Source organism: Chelonia mydas, chromosome 2 (assembly GCF_015237465.2).
Source record: "Chelonia mydas isolate rCheMyd1 chromosome 2, rCheMyd1.pri.v2, whole genome shotgun sequence".
Classification (NCBI taxonomy): domain Eukaryota; kingdom Metazoa; phylum Chordata; order Testudines; family Cheloniidae; genus Chelonia; species Chelonia mydas.
This window is the reverse complement of record NC_057850.1, coordinates 106,185,392-106,201,461: the sequence shown is the minus strand read 5'-3', so window position 1 is coordinate 106,201,461 and position 16,070 is coordinate 106,185,392.

The window sequence follows — 16,070 nt, the reverse complement described above, 5'->3', positions numbered from 1 at the left end:
GATGTGTAATATTTTTGTTTAATTCTTAATATTGCTCTTAATGCAGGAAAGTTTCAGACAGGAAGGAAGGCTTACGTGGTCCCCTGACGATGGTAAGATCCATGGTCATTCTACTATACTGTGGAAGGGAGATCTAAAGCCCTGGGTCAGATGTTGTTTTGCTATGTGACACCCTGATGGCAACTGTGGTCTTAATTTTTCCCTCATGAAAATCAGGATAAAACTCCCATTGAAGTCAATGGGAGAAGGATTGGGTCCAATGCTATTCTATATATAGGGCCCTACCAAATTCACAGCCATGAAAAATGTGTCACAGACTGAAATCTGGTCTCTCCCTCCCCGGTGAAATCTGGTCTTGTGTGCTTTTACCCTATACTATACATATTTCACAGGAGGAGACCAGCGTTTCTCAAACTGGGCGTCCTGACTCAAAAAGGAGTTGCAGGGAGGTCACATTTATTTGGGGGGGGGGTGGGGTGTCACGGTATTGCCACCCTTGCTTCTACGCTGCCTTCAGAGCTGGGTGGCTGGAGAATGGTGATTGCTGGCCAGCCACCCAGCTCTGAAGGCAGCGCCCCACCAGCAGCAGCACAGAAGTAAGGGTGGCAACACCATACAATACACGCCACTCTTACTTCTGTGCTGCTGCCTTCAGAGCTGGGCGAGCAGAGAGTCGTGGCTGCTGACTGAGGGCCCAGCACAGAAATAAGGGTGGCAATACCATACCGTGCCATCCTTACTTCTGTGCTGCTGCTGGTGGCAGCTCTGCCTTCAGAGCTGGGCTCCCGGCCAGCAGCTGCCACTCTCCAGCTGCTCAGCTCTGAAGGCAGCACCGCAGCCATCAGCAGCAGCACAGCAGTAAGGGTAGCATACCGCGCAGACACGCCCAATAACCTTGTGAGCCCCCCCCACCACACACACCTCCTTTTTGGGTCAGGACCCCTACAATTACAACACTGAAATTTCAGATTTAAATAGCTGAAATCATGAACTTTACGATTTTTAAAATCCTCTGACCATGAAATTGACCAAAATGACTGTGAATTTGGTAGGGCCCTATCTATATAGGTTCTTATACAGTGCTAATCAGTGTCCTCTATTCGTGTTTACAGGGTATCTGCTTTACCAGTACCCCAGCATAGAGACAGACACTTTTATCTTCACTTAGTATTTCTGTTAGTCTGGAAACAGAACTCAAGGTTCTCTCAGAATACTACATTAATTTAGAAGATGCTCTAGCTACAGAGAAACTTTCTTTGGTTAACATCTGTTATGAGTTCACCTGCTTTGTAATGTGAACTAAAAGCACTTTGAAAAGCGGACAGAAGACTGGCTAGTTTTACTGTAGCTTTCTCTCCTCTTATGCAATGCCATTTTGTAATGTTTTTACAGCAATGCTCCTCAGTACACAGTATATTAGAGGATAACTGAAGACTGCCTGTGTCACAAAAGCTGTAAGGGCCTGACTCTCTCTAAACATATTAATAAGTTATACACTTAGGTTATGATCCTGAGCAAACCCTTACCCATGTGAGAAATCCTTACTCACAAACTATAAGTAATCCCATTTACCTCAGTGGGAATAAATGTGTGAATAAGGACTACCTACATGAATAAATGTTTGTAGGACTGCAGCCTTTAGGACATGATCCTTCACCACAGACACCTATGTGAGTTTTACTATTCACTTCAATGGAAGCAAAAAATCACATTAACATGCAGACATAAAAGAAGAGGCACTTACAGGTCACTTTCCCTAGTGATGCATGACATACATAAATAAAAGCAGTAAAAGTGGCTATTTTTACTGTCCGGCTTAAACATAATTATTTCTGTGTGTACAGTATCTACCCTCTCCATACTCTCGCCTTTCTGACAGGGTTATATTTTTCTTAGCTATTGATTGAATGCTACGTAGACATAGTCAACTTTCAAAATACTGTAAAGAACATGGTTTGAAGACTCAGTGTATCACAAGTACTATTTAGCCAATGTGAAAGTTTGGTGCATCACAACTGAAAACTACAAACAATTTTTAAATCAAGATTGGATGTTTTTCTAAACAATCTGCTCTAGGAATTATTTTAGGGAGGTTCTGTGGCCTGTGTTATGCAGGTCACAATGGCACCTTCTGACCTTGGACTCTATGAATCTATGACTTAACTCAAATGTCTGCTCATTAACTTTATTCCCCAGACAGGGTCTGATTCAAAGCCCACTGAAGTTAATGGTAATATTCTGATTGACATGAGTAGGCTTTGGATCAGACCCTTAGAATATGTCTCCACTGAAATTAGAAACCTGTGGCTGTCCCATGCCAGCTGACTTGGGCTAAGAGGCTCACCCGGGCTAAGAGGCTCACCCAGGCTAAGAGGCTGTTTAATTGCAGTGTAGATGTTTGGAGTGGAGCTTGGGCTCTAGAACCCTGTGATGTGGCAGGGTCCCAGAGCTCAGGCTGCAGCCCAAGCCTGAACATCTACACTGCAATTAAACAGCCACTTGCAGGGGTATTGGAACTATTTGCATAGTGGAGGTACGGAAAACTGTTGAACCAAACTGTAAACCCTGTACATGATAGAAGCCACTTCAAGTTGGGGTGCTGCCACACCCCCAGCACCTCTAGTTCCAGCTCCACTGGCCACCTGAGCTCCTTGAACCTGAGAGCTGCAGGTGTCTAACTGCAGTGTATAATATCCTTACTGTACACATGATTTACATAGCATTAATAAGCAACAGAGAATCACCAAGCTGAAATTCGATTGAGTGGTTCTGTCACAACCATATCTATGAAAAAGTGAAAGCTGGGGTGGTTTGTTAAGTCACCAGAATGCTGACAGGGATAAGGTGTGTGTATCTGTGATAGGGTGCAACCCACCACTGCGGCACCTCCTGCTGGCTGTCCCAGGGATTAGCTCTGCTAGCCAGTGCAGCCTCTTCTGGTGGTGTTTCGCTGCCATCACTTCTGCTCCAGGACCCACATCACTCCCAGGACCACAACATCCTCTTCATGACACAGCTCTCCGGCCATGTCACACTCTGTTCTCCCCCATTCCAGGGGAACTGCAGTCCACTGTCCAGTCACTTCCTTCAGTGGCAACTGCAGCCAATTGCATAGCCACTTCCTCAATGGCAAGAAAGGTGTGGGAGGAAGAGATCCAGGCCTGCCTACTACTCCAGGACCCAGCCCAAGGACCCTGTAGATGGCAGCTATGTACTGCAACCCCTCCAACCTCTCAGTAACTATCCCTGGACCACTTCCCCACAGCCCCCTCTTTGCCCTTGCCTCAGGATCTCAGCTTGGAAATTCGTGCAGCCAACCTAGAGCCATCTTTAGCACCCCCTCTGGTCGCTGCTAGCAGCACTGCTCTGTCCAGGGTGCTAGCACTCCTTCCTCCTTCTAGGAGCCTGAGCTTCCCTCCTTAAGCTCTAGGCAGCTACTGAAGGTGCTTTACCCTGAAACTCTTCTTATATGGGCCTGCTGACCCTGATTGGCTGCTCCTCTTAGCCCTTCTCTAATTGGCTGCCTCCTGCACAGCCTCCCGGGGGCTCTATTAACCCCTTAGAGCACAGTGTGGGGCAGGTGCCCCATCACAGTATCCTTTATAGTTTTACTGTTTGTACAAGCACCTGAAGCCTTTGTAAGCATTTTTTCCAAACAAATTTGGTAAGTAAATAAATTCTAGCCCTAAACTTCAAAATCTTCATACAGAGAGATGAACATGGGACCCTGTCTCAGTCATCTGCTTCGGACTCTTCCAAAATGTCACCCACATGAATCCTGGTGAGGAACTCTCATATTAGCTATCCTAAAACAATTTAACCTTTTTCAGACTAGCTGAATCTTGTACTTTAGGGCTATATCACACATTCATTACACTGTATTTAATTCTTATTTGTAATCTTGCACAACAGACAACACTGTGATTTTAAAGATGTTTTTCACATACAAAGCAGTTTTTAATGTCACAATCTATAAATTGTTCAGAACGAACTCATCAACCAATTGTACTGTGAAGTATTTCTTCACACAATGCACAGTCAACCTGTGCAACTCCTTGCCAGAGGATGTTCTGAAGTCCAAGACTATAACAGGGCTAAAAAAGAACTAGATACATTCATGGAGGATAGGTCCATCAACAGCTATTAGCCAGGATGGGAAGGGATGGTGTCCCTAGCCTCTGTTTGCCAGAAGCTGGGAATGGGCAACCTGGGATGGATCACTTGACAATTACCTGTTCTTTTCATTCCCTCTGAAGCACCTGGCATTGGCCACTGTCAGAAGACAGGATATTGGGCTAGATGGATCACTGGTCTGACCTAGTGTGGTCGTTCTTAACCTTAATTGAGGTAACAGGCTTAATTCTCCTCCCTGCCAATAAGAGATGGAGACTTGACCCTTCAGTGTATAAAAGTTTAAATTCATTTTGACATTGAAAATATGTATTCTTATTCCTATTTAAAAATAAGTAGCTGTTTGACTCAAAGTATAAAGTGATAGATAACACTAGCTACTAAAATGTTTCCACAAAATATACACAATACAGGCAGTGGCAAGCTTCTTTATGCCACCCAATTATTGTGCCTCCATTGCGACATGGAGAGGATACATAATTTAAGAGCAAGCAAGCCCTTTAGTGTTCATGTCCCATATAGCTTTTGGTCATTATACTAAACTTGTCTTCTAAAAATTAAGCTCTTGCTCAACCATGAGATATGGGCTATGGGGTGTTGGAACAATTTGTATAGTGGGGGTGCTGCGAGCCATTGAACCAAACTGTAAACTCTGTATCTGATAGAAACCACTTCAAGCTAAGGGGTGTGGCAGCCCTAGTTCCAGGACCTCTGTATGGGCTTGATGCAGAAAGTACTGAGTGAAATTTCTTGTCTTGTGTGGTACACAGGGACAGACTAGATTATCACAATGGTCCCATCTCGCCTTAAAGCCTATAAATCGGTGAAAACACTACCCAGAATAGTGGGGAGACAATAATACAAACAACTTTGCTTTTATATAGCCTATTTATTGTTTTTTTACATTGAGTGAATTTTGTGATGCACTTATCTGTGTGTTCGACTACAGACTGAGACCATCAATTCATTGAATATAGGCTACCAAAAAGCCATCTAATATAGCATCAATATTTGGTCTCTACTGTCCATAATTCACCAAACCAAATAACTAAATTCAAATCGGTGACCTAGATGAATCATGTTCTAGAACAGTGGCTCTCAATCTTTCTAGACTACAGTACCCCTTTCAGGAGTCTAATTTGTCTTGTATACCCCCAAGTTTCACCTCATTTAAAAACTACTTGCTTACAAAATCAAACATAAAAATACAAAAGTGTCACAGCATACTGTTACTGAAAAATTGCTTACTTTCTCATTTTTATAATTATAAAATAAATCAATTGGAATATAAAGATTGTATTTACATTTCAGTGCATAGTATATGAAGCAGTATAAACAAGTCATTGTCTGTATGAAACTTTAGTTTGTACTGACTTTTTATGTAGCCTATTGTAAAACTAGACAAATCTCTAGATGAGTTGATGTAACTCGTGGAAGACTTCTATTACCCACATGGGTACACGTATCCCTGGTTGAGAACCACTGTTCTAGAAGCTATAGGAGGGAAATTTGAGGATCAGGAGCTCAAGTTTCTATTCCCGTTCATATCACTGATTTGCTATTTCACCTTGTGCAGATCACTTAACCTCTCCATATCTCAGCTTCCCCATATGTAAAATATTAATAATCTTACCTACCTCACAGGGATCTTATGCGACTTCATTCATTAATGTTTGTAAAGAATTTCAGATCCTTGGATTGAAGGCACTATAGAACTAGCGAAGGAAAGACTCCATTGCCCATTACCAATTCCCTGAACTTCACAGCCCAACATCTTAGCTTTTGTCTAGCTTTGTGTTTTTCAAGCATTTCTGTAGATGATGTTGATAAAAATGAAAAATACAGCACTAATAGAAAGCAGTATTAGAAATAAGATATAATTCCAAAAATGTGTGTACATTTTTATCACCACAGATATGGATATCTGCAGTTCTTCAGAATCTAACTTCCATTTTCAATATAAATTTGTCTTCCTTATAAACAGAGAGAAAGAAGAAAACTAATCAAATTCTTCTGAGTGTTTTCTCTGCTATAATTTAGTGGTAAAACTGGCAGGTTGCCTAACCATGTCAAAATGGGATACATTTGAAAAGCTGTAACTATAAAATAACAAGGAAGCTTTTAGCCATATTCATGTAGAGGAGACTATGAAAATGTTTACTTGAAAAGTGGTTAGCATATGAAAAGATTAATCTAACCGGAAAATACATTTTAAAGTTGTGAAATTGTCTTGCTTCATGTGTAAATATTTTATGTAAATAAAGCGGGATCCGAGACTCATATAACATTTAGATATTTTTAACACTAAAGGCATAGCAACAGAATGCACATAACATTTTTCAGTAACACTCATCTTACCCTGCTATCTACACCAATGCCTTTATGTGTTTCCAGTAGCTTTTACTCTAATGAAGATGGCACCGGTGGTTCTGGCGGGGTAAGCTGCAGACAGAATGTCGTCAACCTCAATGGAAGACACTGAGTGAGAGCAGGTGATTGTTCTTCTCAGCAGCTCTGAGTGAAGACAATGGTGAAAGGGAGCTGATGCCAATGGTTGGTATAAGCCAAGATGGCTTTGGTTGAGGGTATCGCTGGTGGTTGTTTGAGAATCTTGGGGTGACTTTTGTGTGTGGACACTTTTAATTACTTTGTAGTTTTGAGCTCAGTACCCTTGAGATTTTTTTTCTTTTTTGCCCTTTTGCTCACTAACCACCAGTTCATTAGAATGTAAAACCCTATGTTGTTGAAGATCTGGGGCCTGATTCTTATTAGAAGGACCCTTACATTGCCAGACCTGTGTAAATTGACCTTAATCTAAATGAAAATCAGGCCTTCTCTGTTTTAGTTTAGTTTTTGTAACCTAGTTACAATTTGTTTTTGTTATTTTGGGGTATTTGATATGCTGGCTCCTTAAAGAAGAAAAGCAGATGATTCCTGGGAAGGCTAATGGCCAACTGAAAGGTACCGATCTGTTTTTATGGTCAGCTGAGAGGCAAGCTGCTACTACAAGCCACGCATCTTCTGTATGGGTGGCCTGCTCGTCTTATTGGTCCTCTGTTACTTTTGTGGAAGAGTTGACCCCTACCAAATTTGAGAGGAATCTTTAAAAATTACGTTGCAAGCAATGAACATTGAGTCGAGACATGAGGCAAACACTGAGGCATTTACTACTTCAGTGGCTCAAACTGTGACTGCATAGTGTGCTGCTTTGAACTCTGATCCTGAAGTCATTCAAACAATCTTTGGGAATATTGCTAAGGAAGATGCTTATCTTCTTTTTGAAATCAGATATCCATGTGGCTTAGTGAATAAAGCCCAGGACAACTGGGCTCTATTCCCACCTCTACTACTGGGTAACCTTGGGGAAGTTACTTTGCCTTTCTGTGCCTAAGTTTCCCCATCTCTCAAATAGAGATTGGACATTAGGAAAAACTCCCATCAGTGTAGTTAAGCACTGGAACAAATTGCCTAGGGGGGTTGTAGAATGTCAGTCATTGGAGGATTTTAAGAACAGGTTAGACAGACACCTGTCAAGAATGCTCTAGTTATTACTTAGTCCTGCATTGAGTACAGAAGACTGGACCAGATGACCTATTGAGGTCCCTTCAAGTCCTACACTTCCATGATTCTATATGGTGTGATATAAAGGGTTTATGAGCAGGCTATTACCAGAGGCACCCTTCCCCTTATATAAGTATAAATATATAAATTCCCACGTGCACATTTGCATCAGTTAAACTAAAGATCATTTTATTATAAACCAGATATTGAAAGAATCTAAAATGTGGTAGTTTTTTTAAGATATCCAGTGCACTAAAACAGTTTATTGTTATGAAGGTTTTTTTGATGCTATACAGAATACCTATGATTCCACCTATGTTTCTAAAAACATAACCATTAAGAGAGTTGTTGCATATTTAATTTCATGCTCCACTCAGCATAAAGCAGTTGTGGGGCTGCCAGCCAGAGCAAATTAAGTAACCGGTTAGATAATTTCCTACTTAATTGAAAGCAGGTAGTTTTTAAAAGTAATAATTGATTTTGCTTCTAATGAACGTGTAGCTATTTCTTCCTTTTTTTTATTCCTGTTTTTAAACAAGATTGCACTCAGTCTCTGCACAAAGCTGATGACAGGCACCTGAAGAACAGAACTGGGAAAATGATGTATAGTTGGTTGCTGTTCATTATGGATTTAGAGTTGCAGTAGAACTATCACATTCGTCATGCAGAAGGAGAGCGGGGTGCTTTCACTGACAGGTCATTGCTTCAGTTCTAACCAACATCAGTAGCGATCTGAAGTTCTTGCCATCTGACCACCATTCAATGGCCGATATGAAATAAGCTAGGAGTCTCACTCCAATTGTTAGAAAACAGGTAATATCCATCACCACAACAGACAACGATTGACCTGTCTTAGGATTCTCGGCAGAAAGAATGAATTGGTTTGTAGCCTATAATACCCTCTCACCCTTACAGTATGTCTATATTGCAGTCCAAGGTGTGACTGCAGCTCAGGTACACGTACCCAACGCTAGCTTTAATCTAGCTAGTGCACCTAAAAATAGCAGTGATTGAAGATGCAGAAGCAGGGGCAATCAACACAAGTACACGTTCTGGGTTCCAGGCAGGCTTGTACAGCCCACTCTGAAGTCTGTGCCACTGTGTCTTCACTGCTATTCTTAGAAGTGCTAGATTAAAGACAGCGTGGGTATGGCTACCCAAACTGAAATCACACCTCCAATTGTAGTTTAAACTTTGAAATTGTGACTTGAGGACAGGGTTGTGATACATTAGATTGGTGCGGTGGTGTGGAGAAGCTTTGATTGCCATTTGTATCTATTTGGTGGATAAAAAGAGGGCTTCATTCTCCAAGCCTGTCAAAACAGCATCTTTCACAAGCCCTTAATTCATTTGGGGGGGAAATTAAAGAATAATTGTTCTGACAGATTTTTTTAAACAAAACATGTTCTGATTTAAAGAAACCAAAATGAGTCTGTCCATCTTTTTTAAACTTCTTTGAAAACTGACAAAAGGGAAAGCACATTCTGCACATTTAGAAAGTATTCATGCAAGCTTTGTATTAATCCCATGTTTTGACAAATGAACAGAAAACCTGTGACTACTCAAATTCCAGACTTACTCATTTTAGACTGGATCCTGCCTATTGCTGAGCACCCAGCAAGCCTGATTCACATTCATAGATGTAAATAAGGAATAACTCCAAGGTAAATGGTGTAAAACTGGTGTGAGACCAGAAGCAGGCTTATTATTTCTTAGGAACAAGCCCTTTATAAAAATCAGGAACTATAATCTCTACAGCTTTCTTAGGTAAAACGCGCATTGATTTCAATGTGAGTTTTGTCAGATTACAGACTAGCAACTTTTCTCATACTACTGCTGACAGCTGCTATAAACCACGGCTCCATGGCAAACTCCTCTAACCACCACAACTAAGTGTCTATTTTTACAATACTCTCCCCTCTTACAGGTTCTCAAAAGTCTGCTACAAAATTTAGGCTGAGAGTTTGTTGGTAGTCCATCGTTGACAATATTGTCGCAGTTCTCATCTCTGACTACACATATGACTCTGAAGGCCAAACCCTGATGGATAGTCGGCCACACTGAGGGCCTGGGAAGTCTGTATCTATGTTTGATGATGTAGCTCTGTGGCGCCTTTCACATTCAACCTGGAGATGATTTTGTCGAACCCATTCAAATATGTTACATGTTACCAGAGACTGCCAGTGAGTCCTGTTCTGAGCCATTTGCTCGAGTTCTTGGAGACTGATGCCAGCCCATTGGAGACCGCTCTTCAGGTTATCTCTGAAACCCTTATATGGATGACCATTCTTTCTTTTGCCCTGACTCAGCTTCCCATACAAGATCTGTTTTGGGGGGCAGTGGTCTTCCATTCTGATGACATGTCCAGTTCACCTAAGATGTGCTCTCAGTAGCATTTCCTCAATGCTGGTTGTTTGCTCTTTCAAGGACCTTAGTATTGGTCACTCTGCCCTGCCAGCGAATGCTCATTATTGAGCAGAGGGAGCGCATGTGAAATTGCTCAACCTGTTTAATGTGACGTCTATAAAGAGTCCACATCTCAGATCCATACAGGAGAGATGTTAGAACCACTGCACAGTAGATCTTCAATTTGGCGGAGAGATGGATGTTGCGTTGGTTAAGGACTTTTGTTCAGAGTCAGCCAAGGACCTGAATGGCTTTACTAATTCTGGAGGAAATTTTCTTATCAAGGGAACCATCACTCAAGATGGTGCTGCTCAAATACTTGAACTGATCCACATTTTTCAGCTGTGCACCTTTGATGAAGATGGCTGGCACTGGGGCATTGGAATGAGGTGCTGGTTAGAACAAGACCTCTGTCTTCCCGAGATTGATGGTGAGGCCAAAGAGCTGGGATGCTTAAGAAAATCTGTCAACGCTGACCTGAAGGTCGTTGTGTCTACGGACCATCAAGACGCAGTCAGCTACAAAAAGTGCCTCGACAAGAAACCTCTCCAGCAACTTGGTCATACATTGAGTCTTCAAAGAGCAGGAAGGGAGCCATTGGATCGGTAGCAGATGTATATCCCCTGGTCCAAGTCCCTTATGGTCTGGCTCAGGACACAAGCAAAGAACAAGTTTACTTAATCTGTAAATATCCTCTTGTGAGTAAATTTGAATTTAGAATGACTCTTTGCAAGTCCTTAACTGCAGCTATTTCCCCCACAAGCCTTAGATAGAAAAGTAGTAGTTAAAGATGACAAAAGTGTAACTATAGATTAAGATCTAATAAATCAATCACAGAGAGTAGGAACGGATATTCAACACATGTTCATAATTCCTTAGAAAAGGTTAGCTGATAAAAGTTACATGTATGAGCAAAATGAGATCTGAGGTTTAAAAGTTTTGGGGGGAAATTGGATACAAAAATTCTAATCTACGATCTTCCAAAAAAAACAAATGTGCATCACTTGTCAATTATACCAGGCTTCCAATTTCAAGACCAAACTGAAATTTAGGTGATATGACACTTTGATTAATGGGGTAACAAGAGGGCTTCTTGAAGAAAGAGAAACAACAGCACAGCCTTGATGCCGGATTCTTCACCACTCAACTCAATAGGCGTTTTGCCATTGACTCCAATGAGTGCTGGATCGAGCCTGGGTGAATATAAAGACTATCTACAGAAAATGGGATACAACCCTCTGATTTCAAAAAAGAAGAAGAAGAAGAAGAAGAAGAAGTTGTTTCAGACGACTAGCCTGATCAGATGGGGAAAAAATGTTCAGCAGAAAGAAATTCCTTAAGAATCTTGGCAAAAAGGGACACCCAATCCAATGTTATGAATAAGCTGGCCTGGATAGGAATATGTGAAACCCGGAGGAGCATAGGTTAAGAAACAACTCAAGAAAATACAAGACCTAGTAAAACTCCCACCAAGCGCAAATTCGTCAGCAAAAGATGAACATGCTTACAGCCACTATAGATGAGCCTAAGACCAGATCTACACAACAGACCTACATCAGTATAACTGTGTCACTCAGGAGAGAGAAAAATCCACACCCCTAAGCGACGTAGTTATACTGACCTAGTCCCCCCCATGTAGACAACGCTATGTCGATAGGAAAGCTTCTGCCATCAACATAACCACCACCTCTCGTGGAGGTGGATTAACTATACGGATGGGAGAAGCTGTCCCATGGGTGTAGGAGTGTCTTCACTAAAGCACTACACTGCACCAGTGCAGATGCGCCGCTGTAGCGCTGTACATGAATCATAGAACATTAGGGTTAGAAGGGATCTCAGGAGGTCATCTAGTCCAACCCCCTGCTCAAGGCAGGACTAATCCCCAACTCCCCAGATCTCTAAATGGTCCCCTCAAGGATTGAACTCACAACCCTGGGTTTAGCAGGCCAATGCTCAAACCACTGAGCTATCCCTCCCCCACAAAGACAAGCCCTAAGTGTTATCTAGGCTTTCATACCTCTCAATCTACTGATGTCGAACCAGAGCCGCTAATATGTGAAAGAATAACCAACATGTGAAAAACAGAGGGATATTACTGCTGATTTAATATAGAAATCATAGGCAGACCACCCTCAATCAAATCATTTTAAAGGGTCCAATACAATTTTTAATGGAGTGGCCACAAAATTTAAATAAAACACTACTTGTTCTGGAAGAACATGCTCCCCATGAAGGCTTTGATCCTACAAGTCCTTGAACGGTGCACGAGGCCCCACATTTAAGGACAAGTGTGAGTTAATGCTACTAAGGCAAATATAAAATTTAGCACTATGTGCAATCCTCATTGCTGGGTGGTTCTAAGTCTCACACCACCTGCACCCAACTCCTTTATGAATAAGTTCACAGGGTAAAAGAGGAGTGGGGTATGGGTGGAGAATGGGTAGATCTGCAGAGAAAGGACTTAAAACATAATATTCATCAACCAAAAAAGGGGCTTGGTTACACAATCATTGCTTATCCTTGTTTACCTTGTGCTTATTTGTGCAACTATTTGTACCTGTACTGGAAAGGATTATGCCCAAAGTGTCTTGTGCCACAAGGCTCTGCTGAAGAAAAAAGTACTGAAAGACTCTAGCTGAGCTTATACTGTCAGCTGATCCCTGATCATTTAAATAGAGGTGCAGTATGAATGTTATTTCCTTCCCTGAATGGGTGGGCCAGATCTGGTGGATGGCAGAAATGCAAGGAAAATAACCAGTGAATACATTATCCTGTGGAAGCTTTATGTTTAAAAGTCATCTGGCCCCACAAACTGCAACCTTGTTGGCAGTCTCAGCAGAGGCCAAGGATGGAATGGACACGGAAACTGAATTACCCCTTTCAGTCTTAGTCCCTTTTGAACAGGACTGAGACACACAGGCGTGTGGGTATGGGAAAGCTTATGCTGTTGCTATATCTTTTCTATGTATAACCAGAGGACTTCAGTTTTCAGGGCATCCAAGCCATTACATTTCATGGACACAAAATTCACCCACACACAAATAGAGGTAAACAAAATGACACTGTGCAACTATCTGAACAAATTCAGCTATGATTCTCCTATCAAGTATGTGAAATTTTTGTGTATGCCTGCTTGTGTTTAACTTTGATGATATAATAGGAAACAGAAAAGGTTAGAGAGGCCTTTGAAAGATCTGTATTCCTAGTTGCATACTCTTTTTGGGTCAACACTAAACATTCAAATTTTAACTATCACTGAGCCAAGGGACTAGCGTTCAGATATGGACTCAGATCTGATTAGGTTTAAGGTTAGTTTCAGGGTTTGAGGTACAGTCAGATCTAGGCTTTAGGCCAGAAAGCACTGAGATTCAGGAGCTGTTATTATGAGATTTTGGCCTCAAATTGTCCTCACAATGATCTCCCAAAAATACAGTCACATTTGAACCAGAATCCCAAAACTGACCCAAAACCAAAGCTATAGTGAAAAGTTCAGATCTTGGGACTTGCATTCAACTCCCCATGAGCCTCCAAAGTTCAAAGTCATTTGGATTTAAGGTTCTAAATTTGGCCTCTACAGTTTTCACAAGTCTATCTTGTAAGTTTATATTACTAGACATTGAGTAACTTTGAGGCCGACTCATCTTTAACTCACGATGGCACTGTATTTTCACAATGGTGCAACTATCACACTATCGTGGCTGTGAAAACTTTGTTCATGGTACCACAAGACAAAATTTAAAAGATGACAACCTAAGTGAAGAGGAATCACTCTTTAGAGCAAGGGGTAGCGGAACCCAAGGTACCTTGAGACAAAAAGAATTGCAGTTGAATTAATCACAACTAATAGCCAGACACCTTGAAATCATGAAGCTCACATGCTAGTCACTGGGGAACTCCATAAGGAAAAGATCCCCCCCATCCCTGATTGTGGATCAAACCTGAAGCTGTTGCACAACCACTACCCCAAACTAAAGTCTAGTGAAGACTTCTCAGCCATGAGCTACTCCCCGCCAACAGTGAGAAAGAACCAGAAGATCAGCATAGTGGCAGATCCTCCAGCCCTTGCCCTGTCTACCTCAATCTGCTGCACAATAGCACCCCACGAGACCATGGGGTGCCAAACTCTATTCGTCACAGTGATTGCACATCCCATGTACAGCAGACCCATATCTTTCCCTACAACCCAATAAGCAAACTCCTTGTGGATCCTACAAAATTTGGGGCAAACATATTTTGGGTGGCACTTACTAGTAAAGGGCTAGATGGCACTTTATGATCTGCCCTGAACAAGGGCAGCACCTAGCTCCACTGCCCCAGAGGCAAACTGTGGCTCAGAGTAACAATCACCTCATTACTCCTGAGAGGATATAAATTGTGATGAGTCTTTACCTGGCACGTGTAAGTTACTTGGTGTGCCAGAACAGCTATGTTGGCCAGCACACTGGGGGGGGAGGGGGGGCAAAGCCAAGGCCACGCCCCATTCTGCCCCCTCTCACCCAGCTGCATGGGGGAAAAGAGGATTTGGAGGCTTTGCAGAGCCTGCCCTGCAACCCATCATATGAAAATAAGGGAGTGCCTTACTCCCTTATATGTGGCATGTAGAGCTAGTGACAATCTAGCCCAAAATAAAAGAATAATAATTAATAATTTTTGATTTACTGGCACTCAAGACCTCGATACCTTGACAAAAATTAACTACAAACGTATATCAGGATAAGGCAACCTGCTTAATACATTCCAGTTATCAGAAGCATGAGACATGAAACCCAATGATACAAACAAATCAAAAATAAAGAGAGAAAATCTTGAGCCCAGCTCAGACATCTGCCACTAACATATAATGGTGACTGTTTGATGTTACTGATGCCTGGGATGAGTACAGAGCAGTTTACAAATCAGTAAACAAATCATTTTAAAGTCTAAGCATTCTTAAATGTAGCTATATTTTTATATTTACATTAATGACAATATCTTGCTCTTTGAAGACAACATATCCTATAGGCCATGCTGTATTATGTTAAGGAATGTGCTCACTGAATATGACACTTTCCACATTTTCTTATCTTCGTGTTGCCATAATTATAATATGGATAAGTCTGCTGTAGCAAATGTGAACTGTTTCTTAAGTGGATGTGAAGAAAAAGCATAAGAAAACCATGAACATTCCTAATAGGCATGTTTATGCACCAGACCCTTCCAGTGGAAGTGCTGAGTTCAAATGTGACTCCTGACACTGTATACGGGATATTCATCATTTCAATTCCTGGAGAATGGTCCAGATTACACTGACTCACAATTGCTGCTGCCTGGCTATAGATCACCACAGGCTGCTGTAGGCCTTAATCTTGAAAGTACTGACATAGGCACTGATCCAGCAAAGCACTTAAGCATTTAGCAGATTTCCATATGAAGCTCTCCCCTGAAGCATAAGCAACAGTAAAGGCTTGATCATGCACAGTGCAGGTGTCAAGTGTTGCGCATAAAAAAAGCGCAAGCTAAAAAGTGATGAATGGCACAGGGAGCAAGAGTGTCCCATATGGAAATCTGCTAAATGAAAACTAAGTTGTTTAGTAGGAAGGGAGGAGTAAACAATAGCACCTGCAGGCAGACCTCACCCTGAAACAGGTAAGCATGAGTTTGCTTTTGAATAAATGTTGAATCCTTGTGCTTAACAAACTCAAAATAATGTGGAGAAGATAATCAGTGATCATTATACACAGACTATTTATATCAAGATGCCAACTATGACAGACAGGCTCTTTCCAATCTAAACAATTTGGTTTCAATGTTATAAATTAAAGACACAAAAGAGCAATTATAATCCAATTTAAATAGCCCATAATTTTTTTAAAGTAACATTTTGCTGCATTCCCAATTTTATTAAAAATCAGAATGGCAGTATTTTTAAATTGTGCAAAATACTATTGTTATTAATTTTTTGAGTCCCATGGAATGCAATTATTTCTTCTTAA